The following is an 11590-nucleotide window of genomic DNA, read 5'->3' on the forward strand; positions in this document are numbered from 1 at the left end:
ACTGTGCCTACTCCGTCACTTGGTCAACAACCTCCCAGCAATGAACACACCAGTGTTCCTTGGCTTTATGCAAGACCTCAGGTTGAGAAACCAAGATATAATCCTCAAGGCAAACCTCCTTTACTAAGTTCCACTTCCGATTTTGCTTTGTGAAGAGTTGCTATGCAGGATCATCTTCGACATGGAAATGATGAGATGCTGGAGATCTTGGAGTATGGCTATCATGTGGTTGCCAAAGAACCCTACACCAAGAGAAATTTATGACAAGAATCTCAATGACACTGCAATCATGTGTATAAAGAGAGGTATGGATGAAAAGCAAAGGAGACCGTTCATACACATCACAAGTGCCAAGGAACTATGGCAAAGTTTTTATAATATCCAAGACTGGCACCTCTACCCTCCGGAGTGCTCAATATGAAACTGCGAAGGGGCAATTGCAAAAAATTTGTATGGAGAAAGGTGAAACCCCCAATCAACTCCATGAGCGCCTCATGACACTCACTGCCGACATTGAGTCATGTGAGTGTGACAAGACACAAGATGGATTCAACATGACTAAGCAATTCCTTGTGGATAAGTTGCTTCATGCTCTCGCCCCATATCACCATAAAATGGTGTGGGACATAAGACAACACCATACCTTCAAGGAAATGACTATAGATGACATCATATCCACCTTCCAACTATTTTAAGAGTCAAAGGCTAATGCCACAAAACATCTTGCCATGCATGGTACCCCATCATCAAAGATCAATCTTGCATTGAAGGCCAAGCTTGTATGTGAACATGAGCAAAGTGAGGAAGAAGATGATGATGATGATGATGAAGATGGTGATGAGATTGAATCTGATGAGGGTCCTTCATATGAAGACATGTCTCTCTTTGTCAAGAAGTTTAGCACGGGAAAGTTCAAGGGAAGATTTCAAAAGAAGAAAGTAAGAAAATGCTACAACTGTGAGGAAACCAACCACTTCTCCAATGAGTGCCCTTATGAGAAGAGAGAAGATAAACCAAGGTTTCCCAAGACCTTTCCTAAGAAGAAGTTGCCAAATCCGTTGAACTCCAAGCTCAAGAAGAGAGATGGGAAAGCAATGGTTGCTCAAGAAGAATCCGATCCGGATGATGTTAGTGGTGTTGCTGGAGTTGCTCAAGACTCTCAAAACACCTTGATGTTAGTAAACAAGAGTGGTGATGTGGTCACCTACAACTACATGAAGGATTACAAGGGCAACTCTCACAAGTGTCTAATGGCAAAGGCCGTGGTAGAAGATGGAGAGGCCCAAAGCTCTCCTGAGAAGGTCAAGGCAACTCCACGATCAAATCCTCCTCTTTTCACTCCTTCTACTCCTAGTGATGAGTATCTTGATGCGGAGGATAGCTATGAGGATGATGATCTAGATGATCCTATGCTTGCTAAACTTAATAAGTTCATGTGTTCCCTCAAAGGAAAGAAGCTCACTATGTTTCACATGCTTATGGAGATGGTGAGTAAGCACACCATCACCATTATGGAACTCGAAACCCTCGTCACCTAGGAAAAGGAAAAATGTGAAATCCTTGAGCGGAAAGTCCAATATGAGGAAGCACGAAATGATGAACTATGCTTAAAAATTGGTGCAAATATTGATGTTCATACTGATGATCTTGCCTCCTTGAAAAAGGCTATTGACTTTTGCGAAGAGTCGATGAATGATAAAAGTAAGCTTGTGAAGTCTCATGCTTCTCTCTCTAAGGATTGTGAGCTTCTATCCCTGTCTCTCAAGACTAAGGAAGGAGAGCTCACCGTTCTTACAAAGAGTTTTGAAACACTCAAACTTACTTATCTTGAAACTCTATCCAAGGCTTACTCTTCTCCTATTATCAATGTTGATGCTTGTACTAGTAACTCTAGTAGTGATCTAGCATCTATTCTTGAGGAAAATAGCTTTCTCAAGGCTCAAATCGAGAAAGGTCTCATGACATGTGCTCAAGGGCAAAAGAATCTTGATGAGATATTGAGTCAACACAATGAGGTGTTTGCCAAAGAGGGACTTGGGTTTGACCCAAGAACAAGCAAGAAGAAGACGTCCTCTCAAAAGTGCACAACCCCTCTAAAGGAAACATTTGTACGAGAAGGGCACAAGGAGAAATGTAAGGTTGTGAGTGGGAAGGCCACAAGGGGCATGCCCACTCTCAACAAGCCTAAAGAGTTCATGCCTCCATCCTATGTACTTCGTAAGACCAAGGATGGAGAAGTTTATGAAAAAATTGTTGGTCCTCGAAATGGATTCCGGTTCTATGCTATTTGGGTCCCTAAGAACCTTGTGACTAACTTGAGAGGTCCCATTGCAAAATGGGTGCCTCTAACCAAGTCTTAATTGTGTGTAGGTTGACTTCTCCGGTGGAGTGAAATGGGTGATTGATAGTGGATGTACAAATCACATGACCGGAGATAGCAAATTGCTCTATGATTTCATGGAAGCTATTTAACCTTTCATGAGCATTATGTTTGGTGGAGGTTCAAAAGGACATGTACTCGGGTTGGGTAAGGTGGCTATCACAAATGACATGTCTCTTGCAAATGTCATGCTTGTCCAATCCCTTAAATATCATTTACTTTCTGTTCGCCAATTGGCATCTGTTGGTTATGATACACTCTTTGGACTAACGGATGTGAAAGTCTTTAAGAGAGATACTCTTGAAGTGGCCTTTGTTGGAGAGTTGGATGGCAACCTTTACCCGGTTGATTTCTCGAAAGAGAGCACATCCCATGCAACTTGTCTAATGGCCAAGGCCGACAAGGGGTGGCTATGGCATCGCCGGCTAGCCCATGTCGGCATGAGAATTCTTCAAGAGCTCTTAAAAGGGAATCACATCCTTGGACTAACCAATGTCTCTTTTGAGAAAGATCGTGTGTGTAGTGCATGCATTACCGGGAAGCAACATCAATCAAAGCACCCACCCAAGAACATTGTGTCTACTTCAAGGCCCCTGGAGCTCATTCATGTGGATCTCTTTGGGCCTCCGTCATGGGATAGTCTTGGTGGGAAAAAGTATGGACTTGTCATTGTTGATGATTACTCAAGATATACATGGGTGTTCTTCCTCAAGTCCAAGGACGAGATGAAGATCACCTTCATTGATTTTGCCCAGCAAGCACAACGGAAATTTGACAAAGAAATCTTAGCAATAAGAAGTGACAATGGCTTTGAATTCAAGAACTATACCTTGGAAGAATTCCTTAGTGATGAAGGGATTGAGCATCAATACTCAGCTCCATACACTCCTAAGCAAAATGGTGTCGCCGAAAGGAAAAACCGTACACTTGTAGAGATGGCAAGTTCCATGTTGGATAAATACAAGTCACCACATAGTTTTTGGGCCGACGCTGTCAACACCGCATGCCATGCATCAAACCGGCTCTTCCTCCGTACTATATTGGAAAAGACTCCATATGAGCTTCTAACTGGGAACAAGCTGCAAATGTTTCATCCTTAACAAAAGAGAACGGTTAGGAAAATTTCAATCCAAAACGATTGGGGGCATATTTGTTGGCTATGGATCAAACTCTCACGCCTATAGAGTCTACAACAAATCCCGATGTGTTGTAGAAACTTGTGACGTGGTGTTTGATGAATTTAATGGCTCCCATGGGGAGCAAGTTGATCTAAGTGATGCAGGTGAAGATCATACCTCTCAAGATATTTTGACCATGGGTGTTGGTGCACTTCTTCCTATGGAAAAAGAACCTCATGATGATGAAGAAGAAGATGGAAGTCTCACACATCATCAAACTACTTCAACACCCATACCTTCACAAGTTCCTATTGCTCAACCGATGCCCTTAGCCCAAGTAGAAGAAGATGATCAAGTTTCTCTTCATGATAATCGTCAAGAACAAGATCATCATCAAGGGCAAGAACAAGCAAGTCCAATCGTTGATGATGAACCTCAACAAATGCAATATGAACAAGAAGATCTTCATCCACACATTAATGATCCATATGTTGAGGACATGGACGATGGACATGAAGTTGAACCTCGTGAAACCCTTACCTCCATCATGCCTCGAGTGGCCGGTTGTGTTGATGTTGACAAAATTCTCACCGGCATATCGGAAGGTAGAGTCACTCGTAAACATTTGACAAACTTTTGTGCTCACTTCTCGTTTGTGTCTAGTGTTGAGCCCCTTAAGGTACAAGATGCATTGATGGACAACGATTGGCTTGTTGCTATGCAAGAAGAGTTGAACAGTTTTGAACGCAACCAAGTGTGGTCATTAGTCAAGAGGCCACCTACCGAGCACAACGTCATTGGAACAAAATGGATTTTCAAGAACAAACAAGATGAGAATGGTGTAATCATCCGCAACAAGGCAAGGTTAGTGGCGCAAGGGTACTCACAAGTTGAAGGTTTGGACTTTGGTGAGACCTTTTCCCCCGTTGCCCGTCTTGAATCCATTCACATCTTACTTGCTTATGCCGCTTTCAATGGCTTTACATTACATCAAATGGATGTGAAGAGTGCTTTCCTTAACGGTCCTCTACAAGAAGTATATGTGTCAAAACCACCTGGGTTCGTTGATCCCGATCACAAAGACTATGTGTACAAACTTCATAAGGCTTTGTATGGCCTCAAACAAGCACCTCGTGCTTGGTATGATCATTTAAAGAAGTTTCTACTCGATGATGGTTTTGTGAGAGGGGTGATCGATCCCACTCTTTTTACTAAGAGGGATAAGGGTGATTTGATCTTATGCCAAATCTATGCAGATGATATCATTTTTGGTTCTCCAAACATTCATTTGTGCAAGAAGTTTGCGGCTTCAATGACTAAGAATTTTGAAATGTCACTCAATGCAGATTTGAAGTTCTTCCTCGGATTTCAAATTCAACAATTTCAAGAAGGAATTTTCTTGTCTCAAGAAAAATACCTCAAGGGTATCCTAGAGAAGTTTGGTATGTCTGATGCTAGTCCATGCAAGACACCCATGCCAACCAAAATAACACTCACTGAAGACACAAACGGTATCCCCTTAGACCCATCTAAATACCGCTCTATGATTGGCTCGTTGCTTTATCTTTGTGCATCTAGACCAGACATTATGTTTAGTGTATGCATGTGTGCTAGATTTCAAGCTTCCCCTAGGGAAAGTCATCATAAGGCGGTTAAGCATATTCTTAGATACCTTGTTCACACCCCAAAGTTGGGTCTATGGTACCCCAAGGATGCTAAGTTTGATCTCATTGGGAAAACGGATGCGGATTCGGCTGGAGACAAAGTGGATCGTATGTCCACATCCGGTGCATGTCAGTTTCTTGGACGCTCCTTGGTAAGTTGGTCCTCGAAGAAACAAAGTTGTATTGCCCTCTCTATCGCAGAAGCTGAATACATTGCTGCCGCCAGTTGTGTAACTCAGTTATTATGGATGAGGCAAACTTTGAAGGATTACAGTATCACCTATAGACATGTGCCTCTTCTATGTGATAATGAAAGTGCCATCAACATTGCTGAGAACCCCAAGGATCATCTCCGCACCAAGCACATTGATATTAGGTATCACTTCTTGAGAGATCATGTTGAGAAGGGTGATATTCACATTGATCACATTGGTACAGATTTGCAACTAGCGGATATTTTCACCAAACCATTGGATGAAGCAAGGTTTTGTCGACTTAGGCGTGAACTTGGTATCTTGGAGCTTGACAATATTATGTGAAATCTAGTACCCATTCATGCATAAAATTAATGTCTTGTCTCGATGTAGGCATATACGTAGGGGGAGACACTCAACTCATGAGTATCCTCATCCTATGAAATGCATAAACCGAACAAACACTCTCAAAGGTACCATAACATCTAACTATGGTGCTTTCCATGATGGAGTAGTGATTATGCACTCAAAGTTCAAATCTTTCCGTGTCATGTCACGTATACTCATACATGGTGGCAGTAGCCACCACTCGTATCATTAGAACAATATTGGAGTGATATATGATTATTATTAATTGGGATAGGGTACTGGTTACTTAATAAGAAATTCTTACTATGAACGGTATACATCATCTCCTCATCATGATCAGTAGCTCATACAATTGCACCTAGTCCTCTCTCCAATTCTGGCGCCGGACGTCTGTGGCTTACCCGACGTCCGAGCGTTTCGCAAACCCCGGACGTCCGTAGACCTCCGGACGTCCGTAGACCTTCGGACGTCTGTAAAATCTTCTCTGTTGAACTCTGCCTGGTCGTCCGACCTATCCGGACGTCCGTAAAATCCTCTCTGGTCCCTGGCCTAGGCGTCGGACGTCCGAGGTCTCACGGTCGTCCGTAAAATCCTCTATGTTATACTTCTTTTTCCTGGCCCAGGCGCCGGTCGTCCGTGCATGTCCGGTCGTCCAGACCTTTATTCGACATCGGTTGTCCGTACGCTCCGGTCGTCCGGTCATTTTCACAGGCTCATATATATAGCGCGGGGTAGGTTTTCGGGCCAATTACCCTAATCCACTTGCCCACCGACGCCGCCGCCGCTCCTGTCTTCTGCTCCCCACCGCCGCACACTCCTGTTCTGCGGCTCCTCACCGCAGCCACACGCTGTCGTGCCCCTCGCCAGGGCCACTCCCTGCCCAGGTTCCGCGACGTGGCCTCGCCCCTCGCCGCGGTTTCCTCTGTTCATCTCTGTCTCCGCTCAAGCTTCGGTGGTCGTACCTGATTTGCTCCGGTCGCCAGCTTCCTCCGTGTTCCTCACTCCAAGGTAGGCCCTATTTTCTCTCCCTCATGCATCGATTCATCGATCTATGGTGGGGTGTTGATTTGTGTCTTCCTTCTCCCCTAGGTCGTGATGCCTAAGACCAAGAACTCCGCACGCAAGCAAGTCACCGGTCGGCCGGCTCATTCGTATCATCGCGGTGGCTCCGATGACTCACAGGAGTAGGCTCGTCCTCGGAAATGTGTCGCCCGTCCTCACAGCTCGTCCAGCAACTACTCCTCAGAGGGATCGGACTTTGAGGATGAACTTGAGGAGGTGGAACCGACCCTGTTTGTTGGTGTTCGCGTCTCTGCACCCAAGCCGGGAACTCGTCGTCCCACTTTCCATCCTCCTCCTCCTCCAGTGCAACCCCACGGTGATGCTCGTCATATCTCCCTTGAGCCCCCTTTACCACTTGGCCGCCATGTTAAGTGGTTCAACGAGGTTCTCGTTGGATCTTATCTTAAGTTGCGTTGTGATGTTGATCAGTTTACTGTTGTTAGGGATTCTCAGGATAGTCCTTTTCGCACTAATGTTCAAGCCGACATCTTTACCACTATTGTCATTCCTAAAGGCTTGTCTCTCCATGTCTGCATTGACCTACAACATATTCGCACTCATCCGGAAAAATATCTGGGTGCTATTGAGCTCATTGAGTCATCTAATCTCGCTGCTCCATTTGCATTTCAACATGACTTTAACCAAGCTGCCATTCATCAATTCTATGCCACATGCTTTTTCATGACCTCCGACGCTGTGCTCGCAGCATCTTATGCTTGATTTGTTAATGCCCTTGGGTTTCCTGACACCGGGTTCAAAATCCACAAGGATGACCCCAACCATAGGCACAAGGGCATTGAGGTTTCTGCGGATCTTATCAAACCGATACCCACTTTAACTAACATAGAGAAACAAAAAGTTCTGAACCAAGTCTCCACTTGGCGCTCCCCTTTTTACATCATCTATCAGTGTGTCATCCGCACCATCTATCCAAGATGGGTGACAAAGGCTTGTGCAGTAGCTATTGCATTGATCTCATGCATCGCCTCTTTGCATCCCCAAAAGGGAAGATAAATGTTCCACACTTTCTATGGTATGAGATTCGCCTCGCTAGCCTTTAGCACAAGCGGGCCTTTCCTCATGCCCCTTCCTTCAGGCTTTTATCGAGAGTGTCGCTTCTTTTCCCATTGCCCGCACTCACGTGCATGAGCGATGGGTCATTCCAGCTCACATGGCGGACGATTATGTTCCTCCTCCTAATGCTCCTGCTCATCGCACCGCAGCTAGTGTTCCATCTCATACTGCCCATTCTCCTTCAAGTTCTGCACCCTTTGGGCGCATTGCTCGCTTTCTTGGGAAGGCTCACTCTGCAATGATGAAGATGTTCGCCTTTCATTGCTCCCAACATCATGATGTTGTCACTTGCATGGTCACTTCCAAGAACGCTATGAAGTCTCGTTTAAGAGGCTCCGGAGAGTATGATGTGAGTGACGATGAACGCCTTCCTGACGAGCCTCCTTCTGATTTTGGTTTCCCCTCGGGTCCTGAGTGGGCTAATTTCTTCGACGAGGCGAGTGGCAGTGGTGCTCATGATGATGATGAGGAGGATGATCTCTGATGCTGTTATGTTTCCCCCTTGTTTTCTTAATTTTTGGATATTTGATGCCAAGGGGGAGTAGGCTCTATGCATGTAATCGAACTCATTGCTATGATTGTGGATTAGCTTGTATCGAACTTGTGTATGAGATTGTCGAAACTTATGTTCCATGCTATGAGTTATAAGTCTATATTGAGCTTACTTCTTGAGTATCTTGTGTATGAGATTTAGTTGCATTGATATCATTTTGAAGGGGAGCCCTCTTCATGTTTTAGTCTTTATGGTATCATATTGAGGGGGAGCTCCTTCCTTGCTTATTCTTGATTATTGAGCTCCACAACAAATCCTTTCGATTACTATCTTTTGTGTGTGTGCGTATATGTTGTCATCAACTACCAAAAAGGGGGAGATTGATAGTGCAATCATGCTCTTAATCATATTTTGATGTTGATGACAAGATGTATGTTAGGGACTAATCATGTTTGTCAAGTATATCTCAGGATTATGTCTCAAAGACCATGTGTGTGGATCATGACTGGGACGATATGCATATAACTCAAGAATGGAGATACAAGACATTAGCTTTATTTACGGTTTGTTCTTGAGTATAGGGATCCCACACTATTAAGAGGGGATCGTTGGATTAGTTAAAGACTTGCTCAAAACCCACAACTCCTATTCTCTCTCTCCGGACATCCGGTACTCTATGGATGTCCGATCCCTCTCAGCTGTCCAGATGTCCGGCTCCCTCCGGTCATTCGGTGTTCCTTCATAGAATAATATTTACGGATTTCCGGAACTCTCCGGATGTCCGACCTCCGAATATCCGGCAGGTCTCGGACGTCCGACAATTTCACCACAGAACCGTATTTACGGATTTCCGAGCTTCTCCGGTCGTCCGGGCTCCGGATGTCCGGCACGTCTCGGACGTCCGTATCCTGTGCACTGATCCGTGGCTTATATATTTCCAATGGACGGACGACCGATAAGTGTCGGACATCCGGACTCATTTGTGCCACCGGACGTCCGACCTGTCCTATGCATTAAAGTGTCCCCAAACGGTCACTTTTACATACCCACTATATATATATATATATATATATATATATATATATATATATATATATATATATATATATATATCCCCTCCACGGGATAAGGTTGACCATTCACTTTGAGCTTTCCAAGAACACTCTTTACTCTCTCTCTCTCTCAATCACCTACATCAAATCCTAGATCCCCAAGTGATTTAGGAGTCTTTGAGAGAAGTTCTCCGATCAAGTCATAGATCCACTCCTTACCTTTCTTTGCACCAAAGGAATTTGTGATTTGAGCAAGTCTTGAGCTTATCCCCAACGTTCTTATTACCCTTGGAGGTTGGAGACTCCTAGGAGGTAGGAGTCTTTCGGAGAGGAATCAACCTTTGTGATTACCCCGGAAAGTTTGTAAGGGTTTGGAGATCACCCCAAGGTCTACCATTAGTGGTTGAGAAGCGCCTCCGTGGTGTTGTCTCAAAGGGAGAATAGGGTGAGCCTTCGTGGCGTTGGTGTGCCTTCGTGGTAACATCCACCTCTCTAACGGTGACTAGCTTCCCTCCAAGGAAGTGAACATCGGCATACATCCTCGTCTCCCGGAGTTGCGGTTATCCCTAGCCCTAACTCTCTACTTGTGGTTACTTGTCTCTTTGCACTTACTTACATCATATTGAGGTTTGTATCTTGTGTGCTTGTGTTACTTGCTTAGTAATTAGTACTCACTTGCAATTGTTAGGCTCACTTTCATATTCCGCATTATTGCCTATTCACCCCCCCTCTAGGTCCATCTCGATCCTTTCACCCATTCACCCCCTTTGGGCGATATACTCTCGGTCCCAAGACCACCAAACTACAAAGGCTTTGTGATGAACTATAATATGCAAGGGATGGAGACTACAATCCAGAGCTCTTCGCAATGATTAAGGTCGCGGAAGCAAAAAAATCATGAAAGAGTATCAAGTGTCGATGGTCAACAAGACCACCAGTTTTAGGAAGAAAGGCAAAGGAAAGAAAGGAAACTTCAAGAAGAATGGCAAGCTACTTGTCGCTCCCGTGAAGAACCCAAACGTGAGACTGAGTGCTTTTACTGCAAGGGGAATGGCCATTGGAAGCGGAACTGCCCCAAGTACTTGGCAGATAAGAAGACCGACAACATCAACAAAGGTATATTTGATATACATGTTACTAATGTGTACCTTACTAGTGCTATTAGTAGCCTGGGTATTTGATACTGGTTCGGTTGCTAATATTTGTAACTCGAAACATGAGCTGTGGAATAAACAGAGACAAGCTAAGGATGAGATGACGATGCGCGTTGGAAATGGCTCCAAAGTTGATGTGATCGTCGCCGGCATGCTTCCTCTATGTCTATCTTCGAGATTAGTTTCAAACATGAATCATTGTTATTTGGTGCCTGTGTTAAGCATGAACATTATATCTGGATCTTGTTTATTGCGAGACGGTTATTCATTTAAGTCAAACAAATAATGGTTGTTCTATCTATATGAGTAATATCTTTTATAGTCATGCATCCCATGTGAATGGTTTATTCTTCTTGAATCTTGATCGTAGTGATCCACATATTCATAATATTAATGCCAAAAGATGCAAAGTTAATGATGATATTACCACATACTTGTGGCACTACCGCTTAGGTCATATTGTTGTAAACTTCATGCTAATGAACTTTTGAAATCACTTGATTACGAATCATTTGAAACATGTGCACCATGCCTCATGGGCAAGATGAATAATACCCCGTTTTTGTATGATGGAGCGGGAAAGTGACTTAGTGGAAATAATGTTATGTGTATGTGTGTGTGTGTGTGTGTTAGAAAATAATGTCAAGTGTTTTGAAAAATGTACATGAAATTTGAAAAAAAATTATGCAATGTGCAGAAAATGTTTGCGTAATTTAAAAAGAATGTTTTGTAAACGTATGTGGTATTTTAAAAGAATTTTTTTTGGACATTTGCAAAAGAAAATACAATGTAAAAAATAAACATTTGCACAATGTAAACACACGTTTCATATCATTGAAAAATACAATTGACATTTTCTCAAAACAATTTTGGCTACTCAAAAAAATGTTTGTGACATTAGTAAAAGTTTATGCAATGTAAAAAAATGTTCCAGTAGGTTAAGAAATACTTATTTCTATTGAAAAATTGTACGTGACAGTTTAACAAATTATTCATGTGTTTACAACAAATGTTTGTGATTTTTTTCAAT

The sequence above is a fragment of the Triticum dicoccoides genome, chromosome 1B, assembly GCF_002162155.2.
Source record: "Triticum dicoccoides isolate Atlit2015 ecotype Zavitan chromosome 1B, WEW_v2.0, whole genome shotgun sequence".
NCBI classification, from domain to species: domain Eukaryota; kingdom Viridiplantae; phylum Streptophyta; class Magnoliopsida; order Poales; family Poaceae; genus Triticum; species Triticum dicoccoides.